The following is a 21,846-nucleotide window of genomic DNA, read 5'->3' as shown; positions in this document are numbered from 1 at the left end:
TAAAATAAATGTCATAGGGTTCAGAAGGAGTCTCTCTTCCATTCTGATGTGTTTCCACTTATTTAGAACCCATCTCAAACTTGTGATTGTCCCTCCTCTGTCTTTGCCCAAAACTCTGCACATACCACCATCTCAGAACTTACTTCCTCCAGTTTTCTGAGCCCCTCTCCCCTCAGTGAGAAACATACCTCTACAGTATCACCAGATATTCCTGTGCCTCTCTTTGTCCCTCCGCAACCCAATTATAAGCACCCGTGAGAGGAGGGAGTTTGAGCTGCCACGCCAAAATAGGACCTTTGTTCAGAAAGAAACCTTGATAAGCTGCTCAAAGTAAACACTGAAACACTGACGTCCCGAGGGCGTGGAATCAAAGAAACACATGGAAAAGCCAAAATGCTTAGTCCTAGAAAAGAACAGAGCATGTGAGTATTGAGAAAAAACAGGAGAAAGAGGAGTTATTGAGCAGGAGGGCCAACCCGCCAGTAGACCTTTTAAGGTCTGGGAATTTAATATCCAATTTCAGCACGGTTACATTGTGTCAACATAAACAACCCCCGTCTTCTTCCCAAACTCGCAAGAAAGTTGACTAGCTGTGTCAATACTGTCAATTGTGTGTGTGTGTGTGAGTGTGTACATGGCAACTGAGAGAAGGGGCTGAGTTCTATGTCTGGACCAACATGGGAAAAAGGAGAGCAGGCAGTGGCATAAACTGAACTCAGCAGCAGCAGGAGCCTTGAGCCAGACGTGACAATGAAAATGAGTCTACCCACCCCACCTCACGTTGGATGTGTACAGAATTTTAAGTACTGGGCTTGCAGAGTTAGAGCTTATCTTACATGCATCTTAGATCCCGGTAGCTATGTAGACCACGCATATCTATCACCCTGTGGGGGGGCACTCAAAAAATGTATAAATATGGGGCTGGCCCCATGGCTGAGCGGCTAAAGTTCCACTCGCTCAGTTTCAGCAGTCTGGGTTCGCAGGTTCGGATCCCAGGTGCAGATCTACTCATCAGCCATGCTGTGGCAGCATATCACCTACAAAGTAGAGGGAGATTGGCACAGATGTTAGCTCAGGGCTAATCTTCTTCAAGTAAAAAAAGAGGAAGATTGTCAATGGATGTTAGCTCAGGGCTAATGTTCCTCAAGCAAAAAAAAAAAAGAGGAAGATTGGCAACAGATGGTAGCTCAGGGCAAATCTTCCTCACCAAAAAAAAAAATGTGTAAATAAATGTGATGCCTGAAGATCAGCCCATGTTGTTAATAAGGAGGGAGGAGGAACTCCTAGACCCTCTTACCTGATTAGAAGATGTTTGCAGCTTTGATGGCTCAATAAAGGATCTTTTGCTACCTCCAAGACACGGCCTTAATGAATGCTGGCAAGTGTTCAAAGTGAAGAAGGAGATATGCAAACGAGACTAATCTGTGCTTTATCTAAGGTATAAACAGAAGCTAAGTAAATGTGCTCGAAGGGACATGTGCTTGCTTAGAGTTTGGTAATGCAGTCACACACATATTCCATCAACAGCTCAGCCTCCAAACACAGGCAAAGGCACATCTCATACCAGTTTTGCGCCTGACCCCATTACCAACCAACCTGACTCTGTTCTTCAGAGTCAAAGAATATCAGGGCTCGAAGCCACGGCACCAAACCCCAAATGCCCATCCTTGGCCCGGTGTAGTCCACAAGGAAGGTGCTCCTGGTTCATCATAAAGTGACAAAAATGAGAAGATTTGATTACAGAAAGCTAATTTTATCCCAGACGTTTCTCTTCTCCCTGTGACGTGGCTCAGGAAGTGTTGCCACAGCGGCTTCGTATCTCACATGGCTGTATCTCCTGTCAGGTGGGCCCATGGTGGTTCCCACTCTTGTCAAGGCGGTCTGGCTGAGGGATCCAGTAACAGTGCCTCCTCACTCTGAAACAATGAAGGCAGTGGATTCATGGTGTTACTAAATCTGGGCTGGCTCAACATCACCTATTGATTTATCAGCTTTTCTATTACTTGTTTAACCAACTCCCTGCAGTAAACACCCTCTCTTTTGAATACTCAGAATTGTTGGTTCACAAACCAGCCCCTGTACAGGGAGGGCAAGGAGAAATTGAAGACAGAGGCAGGCCACTCCAGATTGGTAGGTGGCAGGTTGAATAAGCAGGGGAAAGTATGGACGAGGCTTATCTTAGGTGGCCACAAGAGAACCAGCTCTCCTCACCCGCACGCCAGAATCTCAAAGTTTATATAGAGGCCTTCATGGAGTTCAGTCATGTATGCCATCCACAGGGTCTTAATGACACATTGCTCTCTCAAGGCTGTGTCTTTGAAAACAGCTCCCACTGTAGGAATAGTGGGCAGAACATACATTCCAAGGATGGACGGCAGGGGGGTGAGGCGTGGGGCTCCGATTATCCCTGTCCAGCTCAAGCGTCAACTGGCGTCATGTCCTCTCGATGACCTCCTCCAACACAGAATGGTGTCTGCTTTCCTGGTTTTAACCTGATACATTACCTCTCTGGGTTTTTTTTTTTTAAAGTTACAAAGTTAATATACGAATCTATCTGCTATAATGCCAGGTATCACATCAAGAAATACACAATAAACTACACAATAAATGGTAGTTATCTTGGAAACATGCTTAATAGCAATGATCAGACTTCATGGATTTGAAGTCTGGTTCCATCACTTCCTAGCTGTGGGAACTTAAGCAAGCTATTTAAAAGATCTTTGCCTCATTTTCCAAATCTACAAAATCAGGATAATGGTAATAGCTACTCTAAGGGCTGTTGTGAGGATTAATTTGATTCATGTACAGCACTTGAACAAGTCCCAGTACAATAGGTCCATTAAACGTGCGTCATTTTCATGAGATTATCACTAAAAAAAAGAAGAAAAAGTTAGTTGATAAAAGACCAACCAAAAAGGGAATGAGAAGTAAAAGCCTTTGAACACCTAGTCTGAGCTCGTTCGAATCTTATGATTCCAAAAGCAAAACATCTATCTTTTAAACTAGTTCAAGAGGTCAGCGGTATCACCATGAGTACATTGGGTTCTCTTGTCCCCTATAGAATTGAATGTGTGTGTATACACACATGTCTGTACAAGTATCTGTGTGTGTGTGTGTGTGTGTTTACATATATATGTGGTTCCATCTTTGTAGTTATCCTATAGCAGCTAGAAATGTGCCTGTTGGGTTGTTCCTAGCTTGGCTGGTTATACAACTCTTCTGGAAAGAGCACGAGACTGGGAGGTAGGACTTAGAACCTTAGGTTTCTAGTTGAGGTTGTGCCGCATAACACTTATGTGATTGAGAACAATTTACAAACTCTCTGAATTTAATCACCTTTACCTACAAAATGGGAATAATATCTGTCTTCGTAGTTTGTCATACAGATGAAATGGAATTTTGCTCATAAGACAACAGCAAATTATGAAAGGGATTTCCCATGTTCTCCAATAAAAAGCAGAGGTGGAGTCTCAGGCAGAAGAAATCAGGAAAGCATGGTTCTATCTCTGTCCTATGGTTTTGGTTCCATTATTATCCCCTTTTCCGGATGAGGAAACAGATTCACAAAGAACTTCACTATCTTGCCCAAGATAGTTAGTAAGTCGCAGAGTCTGGATTTGAAGCCAAAGGGTCTGGAATCAGAGCTCAGGTTAATAGCCAGGACTTTCTCGTCCGCCTCTAACCAGGTGGGGTGGTGGCACTGTACTACATTTTCCAAGGCCTGTGTGAGGCAGGAATGTCACCCTTGTGGAGTAAGAGCCGTGTATGGTTGGAGTGCCGGGGAGATGGAAACCTATGGGGTGCTTTGTAAGATCGTTCCCAGTGACTTCTCAGGCCCATAGGATGGTTTTCAACAGTACAACTCTGGAATGAAATTTATGGAGAAAAATGGCGAAGAGCTGGAGCCTGTGTACCAGCTCCCTCAGAGTAACTAAGTTGACAGAGACATGTGCAGGCGTGCAAAGAGGACATCCTGAGAAAACAATGCGAAGATATGACAGACATGGAGTGAGGCTACCAAACTCACCCAGCTTCTGACACGGGACAGTCAGGCCTTCAAGGAGGCCCTATGTCACATCTGGGCCCCATAATTATGTACTAAGAGAACCTGAAACAATGTAGGAATTACCCTTCCATCAGATACCAGGCGATGTGGGGCAGGCTCATTCATCTCTCCATGTACAGGTAGTTCATGTATAATCAAGAAAGACTACTGATCATATCTATGCCAATTCAATACAAGAAGAAAGCAGAACAAATCATAATAAGACTCATTGTATACATGTGTTTGCAAATGTTTCCAAATTCATGCTCCCAGTTGAATCTTACACCAGTTCGACCTTATTAATAAAAGCTGATATTTATTGAAAACTTACAATACACCAGGCACGACAGTAAACACATTACCAGTGTTTTCTAATTTAATCCTCAAAACGCCCCCGTTTTATTGATGAAAAAACTGAGGCAAAGAGAGATGAAGCAATTTGTTTAAGGCCTCCCCTCTAGTAATTGGTGGAATGCAGATCCCAACCCAGAAAGTCAGCCTCCAGAGGCCAGGATGAGTAGGCGAGGCTGACAGAACTCTGCAACTCACTAATGAAAATTTAGCTACAAGGCAGGGATGATGAATTGGGGAATGACTTTGGAAAGTACTGAGTGCTTAGCAAAGGGAGCACTTTCATGCAAACACAGATCTCATTGCCAGTGGCAAACGTCAGATTCAGGTGCCAGAGTTTCCTCTGCAGTGTCCGGGCCAGATTGCAGCCCTTCTGGTGCGTCTGCAGTTGGCTGCTTTGCCTGATGAGTGCCACCCTGGAGTCAGGAAGTCACTTCCCAAGAGCGGGAGAGCCCCCCCAGCTCTGACCACAGGGACCAAATGGCAGATCTTCAGGCCTCTGCTTCTTTGTTTGCATTTCAGAGAGAGTCAGGCTACTCCTCTCTAAATATTCCATATTAGCCAGGGCAATTGTTTAATGCATACTTTACATAACTTTAAGCCCTTCACCCCTTATCATTGCCTGAAAATGGAAATGGAATTTGGGGAGGGTCTAGGCCTGGATTTGGAAAGGAATTGGAGCCCGCGGGCCTGCGTTATGGGACTCTTATGAGATTAGATCAAGTCAAGTGTGTAAGCAGTGGGGCTCCCTTCAACAACAGAGGGGCTGGATGGATACGGCCAACTCCAGGACACCCCCAAACAGCCGTTTCACTACATCCAGCATCTCTTTCTTGTCCAGGGGTTTATTTGATCTAATGGAGTTAGTCCTGTTTCTAAATACAAGGTAAAAAGAGAAGGTTGGGTAAAAACCCTAACCCTAACCCTAAGATTCTACCCACCCCACGCTGGAAGCCCCGTTTTGAGTTCTGTTGCTTAGGTCACTGCCCACGGCATAAGGAAGCGACCCCATCCTGTGTGAAGCACTCTCTCGTATGCACTGCTTCCTGATGCTCTTGCTGTTCCGGTCCAGCGCAGGTGTTGGTGGTTTTTCTAGAAAGGATAACCCCAATCCCTCTGATGCTAGCCTGGGCCCCAGCCCCACACCCCTGGGCCAATTAGTTTATATCCACAAGCGCAGTCTCTTTTCTCAGAGCAAAGCCTTGGGGCCGGGTGGCTGCATAGGGTCCAGGCTCTCCTGACACAGCCTTGTACTGCATCCCAGCCAGACCTGCCTTCCACAGGAGAACATCTGCAACGGAGAGTGTATAACGCAGATCCCAGGCCCGTTTTATTGCTGCTTTTAAAAATAATAATAATACCTCCTTAGTAAGTCTAAATTGGGATGAATGTCAAAATGAACAGGATGCTGATATAATTGGTCTAAACTGGTCTGTGCACAGCAAACAGGGTCCTACATCACCAGAGCTATAAGCCAATAAAGCGGAAAGGAACGTGGTTATTGTTTCCAAAAAGCTTTGGCAAGTGGCTGAGACTCCTTGAATGTAACTGGCTGGTGGCCTATCTGGTTTCTCTCTTATACCCTAAAGGATAATGTAAAGCAGAGAACAGTATTTAAATCCCGTGGTGGGGACAGGGATGAAGAGAGACTTCCTGAACAAGGTTCCATTTGAGCCCAGCCTTGAAGGCTGATAGGCTTGTAAAATCCTTGGGAGAGAGTGGGGCAAGCGGATGGTCCAAGCTCGTGGAAAGGGCACAGAGCTGACCGTGGCAATGGGTACTGGAGGGTGGTGAGTCATCTTCAGGGGTGGAAGCAGAGGACAAATGAGAAGAGGAAAACAGAGGCGGCAGGGATGCAAAAGTAGTTTGCTGGGTCCCAGAATGCTCTCCGGGAAGTTTAGATTTGATTCCCAAGGGAATATAGATTCCCCTTAGGAGATTACAGTGGAGAAGTGGCCCAATTAGAACTGGATTCACAGAAAATGCTGGCCGCCTTTTGTGTATTTCATCAGCAGAGGAGGAACTGGAGGCAGCACACAGTGAGGCGGCCGCTGGGAGGGTCCAGATGAGAAAACCCCACAGCGGGGCTGCAGCAGGAGGGAACAAAGAGGAGAGGAGAGACCACTGGGAGAAAATCAACAGAACTCTGTGTTCTCAGACTGGGCGACTTGAAGCCCTTGTTATCTGCCTCTTCTGAATCAGGAGTTGGACTGGAGCATGTGAGTAACAGACGGGGTGCTATGTTGATGGTGTTGATTAGAAAGAACTGTTTAACAATGTGCCTAGATGAAAATTTCAGGGCTGGAGACCCAATTAGTAGGATCATTAGAGGCTCAGCACAAGAGCTCCAGCTTTGTTCTCTGGGTGATTTTTAGTGGCAGCACCAGTGATGGTGAAAGGAAGAGATACAGAACATTTTAATGACGGATGTCACTCACAAGTGCGGCATGATTGCTAGTTGGGTCCTAGAGGGCAGAGATCTGGAGAAAGGCAGCTTCTACACAGCAATACAGATCTGAGGGTGTAGCGTGATTCAACATCCCTCTTGCACCTGTTTCTGGCAAAAATAATCATAATTAATTTTAGGGTCTTTTTTTGGATCCCTTCAAAATAGAACTCGTGTATTAGCACTATCAATTCCCACTTCATAGGATCCAAAAGCATACTCACCTCAAAAGAGAAGACTCATATAATTAGCAAAGGCCTCAATTTGAGCTCTGAAGCTTTTTCTGTGAGCGCCAGTCTTACAACACTCATCAGAAAACTATCAATGTCATGACAGTCATGAGCAGCTGACTCAAAATTAAACTTCAGTCCTCGGTGAGAATTAAACTTTGGAAGCTTGCATTGTAAACTTAAAATTAAGCTAATTGTCATCAATATTATTTTCAGTAACAAGAATGATTCGTGTTTCCTGAGCACTCACCAGTGCCAGGCTCTATGCTAAATTACTTACATACGTCACCTCATTTAATTCTCACAAAAGAAAAGCAACAAGCGCAAAAATAAACTGGACTTCAACAAAATTTTAAAATTCTGTGCTGAAAATGATGCCATCAAGAAAATGCAAAGACAACCCAGAGAGGGAGAAGATATTTGCAAATCATGAATAGGCAAGGGACTTTTATCTAGAATGGTTTTTTTTAAACTTTTACACTAATAAAAAGGGGGAATTTTTTTAAGTGGACAAAGAATTTGAATAGAGATTTCTCCAAAGAAGACACACAAATAGCCAACAACCACATGAAATGATGCTCAACATCATTAGTCATTACAGAAATGAAAATCAAGATGACAATGAGATTGCTTCACACTCACTGGGATATTTATAATAAAAAAGACACAATATCAAGTGTTGGCAAGGATGTGGGGAAACTAGAATCCTCATATATTGCTGGTGGGAATGTAAAATAGTGCGGCCTCTTTGGGAAACAGTCTGGCAGTTCCTCAAAAAGTGAAACATAGAGTTACCATATGACCCAGCAATTCCATTCCTAGGTATATGCCCAAGAGAATTGAAAACACGGCCACACAAAAATGCATACATGAGTGCTCACAGCAGCAATATTCATAGTAGCTCAAAAGTGGAAACAACATAAATGTCCATCAACTGATGAATGGATAAACAATATGTGATACATCCATACCATGGAAATTATTCTGCCATAAAAGGAATCAAATACTAATTCATGCTACAATATAGATGAACCTTAAAAACATTATGGTAAATAAAAGAAGCCAGGCACAGACAGCCACATGGTATATGGTTCCACTTATATGAAATATCCAGAACAGGCAAATGTATAGAGACAGAAAGTAGATTAGTTCCCGTCAAGGGAACTCAAGGGCTGAAGGGACCAAAAAAATGAGGAGTGACTGCTAATGGGTATGGGATTTCTTTTTGGAGCGATGAAAATGTTGCAAAGTTAAATTGTGGTGATATTTACGCAACTCTTTGAATATACTAAAATCATTGAAATGTATACTTTAATTGAGTTGAATTATGGTATGTGAATTATGTCAAAATAAAATGATTTTTATAAATCTCCTTAGGATAAGCTCTTGACTATATCCAGGAGAATAAATAGGTGGTGCATGGGAAGACAGTACTGAGGAAAACACCCAGAATGCAATGCAGAGTGATAAAGGAAATGAAAGACCTGGAAAGAAGCACAGAGGCTAGATTGGGAACCTCCAACATCCATGTAAGAATAGTGCCAGATGAAGGAAATAATGGACATTGACAAAGGAGATATTAACCAGAAATATTCCAGAAGAGAAGATTTTTTTAAAAGACAGACTGTCACATTAGAAGATGATATTTTGAGTTCTAAGCAAAAAATTTTAGATATCTAGAGAGACTTTAAAACATAAAGAAAAAGGAGAAAATCCTAGAAGCTTTCTAAAAAGAACAGATCACCTACAAAGAAATCTGTTTGAGAGCAAATTTCTCATCAGCAAGAAAACTGATGCAGATGGAAATGGAATAATATCTTCAAGGTGCCAAAGGAAAGTAACTTTCAACCCCAAATTCTAATCCTAACTAAGCCATAAATTATGTGCAGTGAAAAGTAGTGGTTAAATGCATAGTCTCTGGAGCTAGAATACATGGATTTGTAACCCAGCGCTGCTCCTTATTATTTAATGGTATGTTTTAATGTAAAAGATTAAAACAGAAGTATTATGACTGAACAAACACACACAAATCTCACAAAAATGTTTCAACAACTTTCAATGGATTGATAAACTTTTCACCATCTCTTGCCATAAAGTAATTAAATTAGAAACCAGCATTACAAGAGTAGAACAAACAGACCCCAAAAAAAGATGTGTACTTTCAAATTACAGAGGAAAAAAAACAAGAAAGAGTAAATATAACCAAGTTAAGTGTTGAACAACCTAGAAAAAGTTACACTAAAGGAATAGAGGAAATAATTTAGAAGTCTGTTGAAAATTCAGAATTCAGATCGCTAATATTTTGTTCTAAAATTCTCTTCCTGGTTTCTCTCATTTGTAAAATATTGTAACTTTTGTTTTTACGCATACGTTCAAAATGTTACGAAAATTGTGAGAACCATATCATAAATAGTATGCCTCTGTGTATGTGTTTGTAATGCTTCATAGAGATTATAACTCCAGGAAGAGAAGGATGAGGATTCATTTACTACCATATCCCCATTCTATATAATAGTGCTTGGCATCTAGAAGAGTAATAAATATTTATTAAATATTACAGTTGAATATGAAGTAAAATGAGTCAGACGCTAACCCTCAGAGAATTTTTCAGAGTCAAACAAAATTGGATTATAATCCTGTTCTGGAACATTCTGGATGAATGCTAGGAAAGTTTGTGTCTGAACTACAGTTTTCAACAACATAAAATGGAAATGACAATAGCGACTTTTCAAGGATCTTACAGGACTTAGAAATGAGGACCAGGTGCCAACTATTAAATTATTGGGTCTTAGCTCCACACCACACTTCTAATACTCGGTTCTGTGATACTGGGGCTGGGACTGCAAACCACATTTCTGCTTGGCCAGCATGTTCCATGCTAAGTCTGGCAACAGGGGACAGCAGAGCAGGACTGTAAGGCTCGAGGAGGAAGAAGAGACTTGCTTCTTCCTGTTTGCTCCCCCATGAACTTCCTGTCTACTTCCTATTCCCATGAGCATCCCCATTGAAGGCTCCTCCACCCTGGCAGTGGCTCATTCCTGCCCTTCGGAGTAGTTGAATCCAGTTTGCAGTTTTTTTCAACACCACAGAACCAGCTTATTGAGGGTCCCTCAGATGCACCAGCACCGGTGGAGCAGTCACTTCCTCAGAAGTATGAGTTTCAGCTCCACGACGCCTCTTCTAAATATCTACATCTTAATATATGTCATTCTAGCCTGTTCCCTTTGATACCTGAGCCCTGGAATTGCTACCTCTGTGATACTGTAGGGTGTCCCTTCTTCCCTTTTGGTTACCTAATTAACAAGTCTCTATATTCAGTTCTCTCTCTTCAAATAACTTTTGTGGTTTCTGTCTCCTGACTGGTCCTAGATTGAAAAAGAACTCAAAGCCCCTAACGTGGTGCTTCCTATTATCATTTACAAAGCACTGTTGCACGCACCACCACATTTGGTCCTCAGAACAATGTTGGGAAGAAATCACTATAGGTGGTTCCCCCTTTTTCAGACAAGAAAAATAAGATTCCCAGAACCAAATCCAAGCAATTTTCTAGGATTCAACCTTGCCCCTTGTTAAATATCCTTTTTCAAAATTTATTGGGTGGTATTTTAAGATAACCATCAAAACTAGATTTTGAATTAGTCTTCACTGATTTATTTCAGCAGAATACTGAACTTGATCAAAACTTTTTAATTCATTTCAAATATTTTCCATTAAAGTAATACACAAAAAAAGGAAAACATTTGATAAATCGCATCAGTTTGGTGTGAAAGTGAAGAAGACAGACCTTGTTTAATTCAATTAATAACCAGGGAGCCTTAGGAATCTAAAAGATGTGGACCTCAATCTGATCCCCACAAGTTATCAGCCATGTGAATTTGCACACGACACTTGAGTTCTGAATCTAAATCTTCTTATATGTAAAGTGGCTAATGCATCATTGGGCTGTTATGAAGATTAAATGGTTTCTGCACAATTCCTGGCACATAGTCTGTCTTGAATAAAAATTGTGTGTCATAGAATACAGAGATTGGTCCTATCCTCAGAGTAAAACAAAACATATTGTCTTTAAAATTCCTACAAAATACAGTTGGATAATTTGCACAGTTCTCTGGACCCAGAGAATAAGTTCTTTTCCATCTTGCTACATCTCTAAAAGAAGAGTTGTACTCAATCCTTGGTTTAAAGCTATATTATTTGGAGACTTAATGATCCTTGAAGTCACTTCAGGGGCTGACATGAAGAGCAGCTGCAGCAGAACTGGAGACAAGAGACCACTGAGGAGGCTTCAACCAGTCCAGAAGATTCTGGCAGCCTGTAAAGGAATCTGTAGTCAAATGCCATAAAAAAACAAGGAAACTTGTCAACTCACATATTAAGGCCAGAGGTAACATAGGCTTCAGTGCTTTAAAGAAATCTACAAGGACCAAGATCGTTGTAACTCTTTTTTTTAATCTTTCCATTTTGCCATCCTCAGATTTCACTCTCAAGCCAGGAAGAAGGTTGCTTATAATCTTATGAGCTTCGCATATGATCCATTGATACCATGTGGGAGAAAAGAGTGTCACCTTCTGCTTCTCTATTAGGATGGAAGACTATTTTCCCAAAAGGCTCATCAGACTTTACCTGACAACTCATCAGCCAGAGCGAGGCCATATGTTCCTTTGCAAGAAAGGAACACGTGCTCTGAAGCTGGAGTGGGATCAGCTTTCTCTGAGGTACACTGTTGCTTGCAGGATGGCTGCTCAGAAAAAAAACAGGTTTCCATTAGAAAGGAAGAAGTGGGACTTGAAAAAGAGACCCTATTACAAATAAGTATTAGGAGACCACTGACCCCACTGATATCAGAGATTCTTAGTTATCACCTTTATGGAGGTTACCTGTGTGTACTAGTTTCCTAGGGCTCCTGTAATAAATTACCACAGCTGTGTGGCTCAAAACAACAGAAATCTGATTTTTCACAGTTCTAGAGGCCAGAATCAAAAATCAAGGTGTTGGCAGAGCCATGCTTCCTCCAAAGGTTCCAGGGGAGAATCCATTCCTTGCTTCTTCCAGCTTCTGGTGGCTCCTGGCATTCCTGGGCTGGCGGCTGCATCACTCCATTCTCTGCCTAGTTGGTCACAAGGCCTCCTCCTCTTCTCTGTGTATCAACTCTCCCTCTGCCTCACTCTTACAAGGACACTTCTCATTGGCCTTAGGGCTCACCTGGATAATCCAGGATGATCTCATCCCAAGATCCTTAACATAATCACATCTGCAAAGATTTTTGGAGGGAGGGGGCAGGTCACTATTCATCTCATTACACTGAGCCACAGAGTTCTTGAGACAGAGTGTATTTATAAGCTCCAGCAAAGGGCTGGCGCCCAGTAAGCTTGTGATAAATGTTGGTTGAATCTAAATCCATTTATACGTCTCTGCAGCCTCAGCTGGCATTTTACTCACTCCCTATGCCATTACTTCTGCGGTTCTTGGCAAAAGACAGCATGCTTTGGCCTGAATAAAGCATGTGAGCCAACAGAACAAAGGGAGTTCCTGTGGGATGGAGAGGAGATACAGGGGGAAGTAGGGTGACGGAGATGACAAGGAAAAGGAACAAGATGGCCACTGCAGGGAGTCTGGGTGGAGGGGAAGGCATCTTAGATTCTGCGTGCAGGATTGCTGGTCACTCTGTCTCAGGGCTTTTCTTAGTGCTGGTGTGGGCTATAAATACCTTCTATGCCTCAAATCGAGCAACCACCCCAAGAGAAGGTAACTTCCTCTTCTTGAAAAATTCACAATTTTGTAAAACATACACTTTACAGACCCTACATCCAAGCTATTTTTCTTTAGGGCAAACACATTAATCTTCCCAGGCCCTCATTTTCAAATAATGAGCCAAAGCAGTTTTCCCATTACTCCGTTTTCTATTTTTTAAAGGAAGGTGATGCCGAAATTTCATACTCCAATTTCCTGCTCAGACTGTTTCCCAGCTGGAATGAAGGGGCCATTGGAGTCGTCTATCCAAGCCTGGCGTTTTACAGAGGGCGAATCTGAGGCTGGGAGATGAGTTATCTGCCCAAAGTCAAAGTCACTGACAGAAGGAACAGCTTGAGCCAAATCCCGGGTGGGGAAACAAGTTCCTGGAAATCCAGGTAGTTAAGCAGGACTGGAGCGGGGAGTGGTGACCTTGGTCCCTTCCTGGGACCAAAATTTCTGTGTTCTGTCCCTTAAATTATTCCTAAGATACTTTATGCAATCTCCTTTACCAAATAAAGGTTAGACATTTAAACTGTGAAAGAGTCATTATTTCATGTTCCGGAGACTCTGAGCAAGTGGAGTGAATCCAAAGGATGAAATAATAAGATCTATAACTTTGCCATCGATTACATTCAGTGTACCATTTATCACCCTCCAGTGACAGGCAGTTCCCATCCTAAGGCTGGTCCCTGCTATACTCACCTTTTCAAGAGTTCTTTTTTCTTTTTTCGCTTGAGCAAAAAGCCAAAATCCAAAATGATGTGATGAATGGAGGAGGTCATTGAAGAAAAGAACTACATTGAACTAAGCAGATGAAATCACAAACCTGCCTCTCTTTTCCCACCCCTGTCCTCTCACAGGCTCTGAGCAAGGGAATGTCGGGCTGGAGGGACCTTCTGGAGAAGAGTTCAGTCACAACGCCAGTGCTGCCCAGCAGGAAAGACAGACCCAGGGGATTTCGGTGACTTGCCCACGAGCATACATTCAGCTCGTAAATTGGTTGGCTGGGAGCGTCCACGGCTGGTGCTTTCCACAACTCCACATTGTTAAACCAGCAACTCTGAGTATAATTTTGCCTAAAATAAAAGTATCTGCTCAAAGGCTTTGGGAAAATTTCAAGTACAATAATTAATTTGGCAACAGCAACAGAGTCAGTGTATCAGTTCAGGCTCGATCAGAGAAACAGAACCAGTAGGATTTGTGTAGAAGGAGGGCAGAGAGAGACAGAAAGAGGGAGAGACAGAGAGGGAGAGTTGGGGGCTGGGAAGGAAGAGAGAGATGGAGATTAAGTTATCACAAGCAATTGGATCACACAATTGTAGGAACCGGCCATGTAAGCTTAAAGTCTATAGGGCAGGCTGTCAGGAAGGGATGACCACAGGCAGGCTGGAACCCAACAGGCATGTGGTCCCCAGGCAGAAGTCTGTCTCTCTCCCCAGGAAAAGCGTAAGCCCTCTTAAGATCTTCCAACTGATTAAGTCAGGCCCACTGGAGATAATCCCCCTAATTTAAAATAACTAATTATGGACTTTAACCACATCTGCAAAATTCTTTCACAGCAACATCTAGATGAATGTTTTATTGAGTAACTGGGTGAACTTGTTCAGCCTTGCCAAGCTGACAAGTCAAGAAGCTATCAGAAAAATCATGGATACCTAGTAACCAAATTTCCAGCTGAGTGGCATGGAAAAGTCAGGAACGGAAGAAATGATCCTTGGTGAGAAAGTGCTTGAAGTTCATGACAAAGTTTTCAAGTTTTACTTACAATGGAAGACGAGTTTCAAAAGATGCCAAGTTTCCAGATATGTTATTGGCTATAAGTGGAGATATTGCTGCATTCAGTTTGCTCATATTTGTTTCGGATTTTGCACTTATTTTCATGAGAGGCAGTGGCCTCTAGTTTTCCTTTCTTGTAATATCTTTCTTTGGTTTTAGTATCAAGATTATGCTGTTAAAAGTCAGGATGGTGGTTACCCTTGGGTGGAGGTAAAGTCTGTCGGGGGATACAAGGGGATTTCTCTGGCACTGGTAATGTTTTTCTCTTGATCTGTGTGCTGCTTACATGGGTATATTCAGCTTGTGAAAGTTCATTGATTCGTACACTAGTGAAGTATGCACTTTTCCATATGTGGGTGTGACTATCCAGGTCCTTTAGGAAGCAAACACTATGAAGGAATCGGTCAAGCAGGAGATGTACTAGAGAAATGCCTGTGAAGGATGATGGGGAGAGGGAGTTAGCAGGTATGGAGAGCTTTCACACTACAATACAGGTGTGACATCCGTGAAAGGAGGGAGAGAAGGAAAAAAGACTGGTTAGAAAGAGACCACATTGCCGCTCTGGGAAAGTCTCATTCAGGCCAAAACAGTACCCTAGAGCAAAGACCACTCATTAGATGAGGCTGTATTGGGCAAAAACATTCCAACTCTGGTATCCTCACTGTGCTCAGTCATCACTGGGAGCAGCTGGGAGAGCAGGGCCTTGGAATGAAAACTACAGTAGATCCCAAAGGGGCAGAAGCTAGAGGCTGACTGCCTCATGGTAGCTTTTCTCTTAAGGGGAGGACTGAGCAGCAGGCTCCCATCACTGACATGGAGGGAGTGGGGTAAAGACAGCACTGAGATCTAGTTCTTCTGTTTACAGATGAGAAAAGTGTGGCTTAGGCAAGGTAAACATCCACAGACCCAAAACTAGTAAGTCTCAAGGATGCAGAATGCTAGCCTAGAGCCTCTTGGTTCTCAGATCTTCATTTCCTTCCAATTCTGCCAGACTTCCATGGTACTAATTCTGCAGATTCCAAATCAAGGCCCTTTATTGCTGTAGTCCCATAATGATGAGAAAACAGGCCTGCCCTTTAAAACATTCCTGCGTGTGTTACAGAACTACAGGAAACTTGAGGAAATAATGTGTTAATGAAGACAAAGTCCTCTTCGGTTATTTTGCAGACAATCTTCCTCAGAAATTGGTGATAATTAGTATTCTGGCTATTTTTCTAAGCGTGAATTCTTCACAGGTGAAGCAGTTCAACTTTGTAATACCTGAAGCAGAAATAAATTATGTTATGATCAGAGGGAATAGTCAATCGCCAGAGGGTCTCCTTTTGGAGACCTAAGCTCGACCTGGTAAGATAGCGGAGCAAATCGTGACCATGCTCCCCAAACAAACACCATGAAACCCGAGTCCAGCAGAGCTTCAGGGTCAGGCAAGGACTGCAGACTGTCTCTGTGCGTGGAAGGCGGAGCCTCTGCGATTAGAAGAGAGCACAGAGACCCTTACCTCTAACAAAGTCCCAGGGAGCAGGGCAGGATGCAGACCTGGTGCCCCTGAATCTGTACCCTTGCTGCTTCTTTCCCTCATGTGCAAAAAGATTCTCTGAGGGGGTCTTGTTCCTCTTAGATCAGTTTTCCATTGCTATTGTAAAAAAAAATCGCTCAAAATTTAGTGACTTAAAACAATACAAATTTATTATCTTACAGTCATGGAGTCAGAAGTCTTAGATGCACCTTCCTTCCAGAGGCTCTGGGGCAGAATTTGTTCCCTGGACTTTTCCAGCTTCCAGAGGCTGCCCTTATGCCTTGGCCCATGGCCACGTCCCTCTAATCTCTGCTTCTGTCTCTACTTCTCTGACTCTGACCCACCTGCCGTCCTCCCTCCAGAGGCTTTGGGGGCAAATCCAAAAATCCACATCTTTGTCATTTTCAGCTCCCAGAGGCCATCTGCATTCCTTGGCTTGGTGTTCCTTCCTCCACCTTCAATGCCAGCAGCATAGCATCTTCAAACCTCTTTCTCTCTCTCCCTCTTTCTCTCATTCTCTCCCTCTCTCCTTCTCCCCCTCTCTCTCCCTGTCCATCTCTCCCTCTCCCTCCTCTGTCCCTGCTTCCATCATGACATCTCTTCTCAGACTCTGACCCTCCTGCCTTCCTCTTATAAGGACCCTTGTGATTGCCCTGGACTCACCCAGATAATCTCCCTATCTGAAGATCCTTGACTTAATCACATGTGTAAAGCTCCTTTTGCCTATGAAGTAACATAGTCACAGGTCCCAGGGATCCAGACATGGACATCCAGAGGAGGGGGCATTATTTTACCTATCCTGCCCCCTAAAAATTCTCTGGCCTTCAGAAGATAAAATATTTATTCCTTCGTTTCTTGATACACCTGAGACAGGCTGGGATATTTTGGAAGACTTACATTTACCAAAGGAAGAGAAAGGGAAACATCGCGAGCAAAAGTAGAGAGGAGTGACGATGCTCATTGTATGCCAGGTTGGGTTCCTATGTCACTCACACCTTAGGTTTTCAGGTCCAGCTTCATAGGACAGCTGATCTCAGATTCCACCTGGAGACTCTCCTCTTATTTTACATTTAGATGTACCCCTTCCAACTTTCCTTTTCTCCCCCCTCCCCCATGTCATACTATTACTACAAGTCCTCTTCCACTGCCACTTTGAGAGGTGGTCTCGGTCATGGGCACGGTCATCAGTGTGTGTGAGTGTGTGTGCAAGTGTGGGTGGGTGGGTGAGTCTGGGGGGTGGATGAGAATGTGAGTGGGTGACAAGGGGAGCATCGTAGTGTGTACGATGGAGTGTATAGACTTCAGCATGTGTCGTCTCCATACATAAAGAAACCATCTAACCAAGGCTATTTTCTCTGCATCAGGGCAAAGATGTCTTCACATGCCTTCTAGCACAATAGCACACTTTTCTGGTTTTCCTCCTACCTCACTGTCAGCTCCTCCTCAGTTTCTTTTAATCTATTCCTATCTTCCAGATTCTTAAGAAGAAATCACCCAGGGAGCAGTTTTTGGACTTCTCTATCTGCGGTCCCTCCATGACTCTGTTCATGGGTGATCCTGACCCAACACATGGCATTAATGACTCTCTACACACTGAAAGTGCTCACATTTTTCCTGACTTGAGAGCAGTGCACCAACCTGACTTCTCAAACACATCTACTTGCGTGGTTGAAAGGTATTTGAAATTTACTATGTCAAAAGACAAAGTCTGGATCTTTCCCCAAGAAATCTGCTTTTTTCCTAGTCTTACCCTTGTGAGTAAATAGCCAAAGCCCTGGAAGTGTCATCCTCAGCTCCCTTCTTTCACACCTCATCCAACTCACCAGCAAATCCAGTTGACTGTACCTGTAAACTTATCCAAAACCTGACACCTACACTGCCACCACGCTGTCCAGACCACTAGATTTTTGCCATAAGATGCTAACTTAGCTCTCTGCTTGTGCACTTGTTTCAAGAGTCTATCCTCGGACCAGCAGACCGAATGACCCTTTATCTTAGGTCAGTGACCCTTTATCTTAGGTTCCCTATGAGCAGAGCCTGAACTGGAGATTCGCGCCATGCACATGATTTACTGCGGGAGTTCTCTCAGAGAAAGAAGTCTGTAAGGGAGTGAGGGAAACAGGATAAGAAAGGAGAAAGATCAGAGCCAGGATAGGGTCTCAAGTAAAGTCTGGCCTTGGCTTGATCCGCAGGCTGGAGGGCTCTGAGAATAAACCACACGACAGAGTTGTCACCCATTGAGCCAAAAGCCCTGGCCCTTTGTAACCCCTCTCAGTCATTTGCTATGGGCCAAGTGTGGTTCTGGTCAACTGTGGGCAATCTTCCAGAGAAGGTGGCAGCTGAGAGCATCAGCAGTCAGCACTCACAGGATGCAGGGGATGCCTACCCTGGCCAGGTGAAGGGCACCCGAGTGGGTCGGCAGCAGCTTCTAGAACAGTGGTTCTCAAACTTCAGTATGCATCAGAATCACCTGGGGGTAGGGTTGCCAGGTTTAGCAAAGAAAAATCCAGGATACCTAGTTAAACTTGCATTTCAGAAGGACGAAAAGTACTTTTTCAGTGTGTGTGCAACATTGCATGGGGCGTAGCTATGCTACAAAAGTGTTCGCTGTTTATCAAATTTATTCAAATGTCACTGGGCATCCTGCATTTTTTCTCCTCCCTGGAGGGCTTGGTGACAGAGATGACTGCTGTTCTGGGTCACTAGGTCTGGGGGAGAGAGGGATCGGGGCTGTGAACATGCCCTTCTAAGAAAGTTCCAGGTTCAGCTGATTCTTCTGATCGAGGGCCCACACGCATGTTGAAAATCACTGTTGTGGTATATCCTTTAAAAATATAAGTCAGATTGTGTTGCTCAAAACTTTCTAGGGTTTTCCAAGTCCCATAAAGGAAAATCCAGTGTCCTGACAAAGGCTTTCAAGGGCCAGGTGCCCTGGCACTTACCTCTCTTGCCTGTCCCCTAATCCCAGTCCCCGTCACCTGCCAGCTGTCAAGAAACTGGTTACACAGCTGTTTCTGGAACAAACCAGACACAGCCCAACCCGAGGACCTTTGCACAAATAGTTCCCCCTGATTGAATAGATACAGGGCTCAGTCCTTTACCTCCTCCAGCTTTTGCTTAATGCCACCTTGTCACCCAATTTTAAATTGCACCCCACGCACCACCCTAACCCCCATCAAGCTACTGTGCATTGTTTATCTCTGCAGCACTGGCTCCAACTGACAAACAAGAAAATATGCCATTGCTTCTTATCTCCCTCCTCCTGCTAAAGTTGAAGTTCCCTGAACACAGAGCTTTGTGTTTATTGGCTGCCATTCAGTAGCCATGTCCCTTCCCAGTACGTGGGGGTGCTCAGGTGTGTGGCATGTGTGTTTAAAGACACAGAGATGCCCTAGTCTGACACTGCCAAGCCTACTGTTCACTCATTCTGTGAACACTGGCATTAAGTCACCCTGCACACAGGCATCGAGAACGTACACAGACGATATGTCCTCTGCAAATGGGTAAAGCCGAGCCATCCAATGTGCGTGGGGGTGGGGGGGAGGAGGAACAGGACTTTTTAAGAAGCTGTTGCAAAATGAATTAAAGCAATTTGGCCATTTCACAATGTCAAGGTTTGTCGTTGTCTAAATCAATAATCAGGCTAAGCAGGCAGGTGGAAGGGTGTCCCCTTTCCCACAACTCTATTACCGGAGAGTGTGTCACAACACAGATGAGGCTTAGAGACAATTCTGGTAAACATGCAAGCCTGCACTCACAATCAAGCACCCAGCAGTAGCATACCAGACTTTTGTAAGTTCAGAGAGTTCCCCACCCTTTGGCCCCAAGCAATTTGAAACCAGCTGAAAATTTTGCTCCGAGGCAAATGCAATGATTTCCTCAAGGCAGACCCATCCCAAGCTTTCTTCCCTCCAGGGGATTTGAGGCCCCCATGAAGGCAGAGAGGCCGGGAACAACCCAGTGCCCCAAGTTGCTCTTGCTACAGGGTACAGGGAGAAAGGGGGGCTGCCGGGCTGCCGGATCCTCAGACCCTGTTCCCCCGAGGGGCGTGGCAGCCGTACAGTATTTCATGCCAGCCATGTGGCTTGGCCATTGCCCATTGTGCGGAAGAGAAGTTACTTCTAATGTCTCTTAGAAACAGATGAAGGTATTTAAGGAATTTGGCAGCCTCCTCTAGAGCACAGAATCTCCTTAAGTTACTTGGGAGTTAACTAAAGGCCCCTAGGGTGTGGATTAATAGTTATGCAAATATGTTACACTGTTTCAGCTGAAATGTTTTTATTTAAGCTACACGTAGACACTATAACAAATGTCCACATATATGTGTGTGTGTATGTATATATATACATATATATACAAAGTTTAAAGTGTATTAGCTAAAATCATCAACACAGGAATCAAAAGAGAAACTTTACAAATGAAATAATTGCAGGATGCTTTAACAACAAAGTTGGCAACTGAAACAGAAACTTTTTTAATTCACTGGATTTCTCAGTCCTAAGGACCAACAAAATGAAATAAACCCGCAACCATCATAGAATTAACATTTCTAATCCTGAACACTATTTATATTCTGTATATAGGATCTTCACGTTTGGAACTACTTATCATCTTTCATGTGGACCGAACCCTCACACTAAAACCTGACCTTGCACTCCTCAAATAGGAGATAACCAAACTTTAAAAAAAAAAAAAAAATCTTCATGGACACAATTGGTGTTTATTCATAACTAATGCACAGAGGTACACATTTCGCAAATCTCACAAAACGCTTAGCCTTCCTACCAAAAATTAAAACGATTTGAATTGAGAGTAACAGGCAATGCTCCCTGTCTTTAAATAGGCAGAGTTGGGATACGTCTAAGGTAGTTTGTAAAGCTAAGTGGTTTAGAAAAACTCAGCAGCATTTAATTATTGCAGAACATTTTCTTACAGCTCCCTGTCCAGCCCTCACCGATGGTGGGGGCCAGCCCAGGTGCCCCTGCGCCGTGGCATCTCCACTCCTAACCCTGGGGCAGTCGCAGTACCTCCTCTGCTAGGGTGACCAACATCCCAGTTTGTCCAGGACAGACGGGTTTCTTGGGACACAGGACTTTCACTGCTGACATGAGGACAGTCCCAGGCAAACAGGGATGAGTTGGTCACCCCAGCTGAATCCTCTGATTCCTCTACAGGAAGGGTCCCTTCCATGTGGCTGCCCCCAAGGCCAGTGAGGATCGCCCATGAGCGGTTTTCTTATTCAAGGTAGGTTGCTGAGCCTCAGAGAACTGTTTCCAAGCCTCTCCCCTCCACCCTGCTTAGCACTGTTCGTGGCCTGGTCCCTTGAAGGCCCCACCTGCCCCTTGTCAGCCCAGAAAACCCAACAAGAGGCTGGTGGGGGGCAGGGCATGTGAGCAGCTGCAGGTACAGGTGGGTGTCGTTCCAGTTGACTGGGAGGGTGGGTGGGGGGGGAAGCAGGAGTATAAAGAGGCAGGTTGGGTCTGCCTCTCTCCTTAGCTGGTCTTGGCTGGCAGGAGCTGCTCTAGAGTGTGCCATCCTTGGGTGACTGGAGCCCATAGCCGCTGGGGACGCTTAGGCTCTCATGATTCTGGGCTATCTGCTGGGAGCTCTCTGATGGGTGGGGTAGTGGAGTTGCTGTGCATTTGTTTCAAGCTTGCAAATCTGCTCTTTCTCTGAATTCGTTCTTCCTGAAGATGCTTGGGGCCTCTCTCTCTTTCTTGTTTATCCTACTAAAGCCCAAGGAATCTGC

Source organism: Equus quagga, chromosome 16 (assembly GCF_021613505.1).
Source record: "Equus quagga isolate Etosha38 chromosome 16, UCLA_HA_Equagga_1.0, whole genome shotgun sequence".
Lineage (NCBI taxonomy): Eukaryota > Metazoa > Chordata > Mammalia > Perissodactyla > Equidae > Equus > Equus quagga.
Note: the sequence above shows the minus strand (reverse complement) of the source record.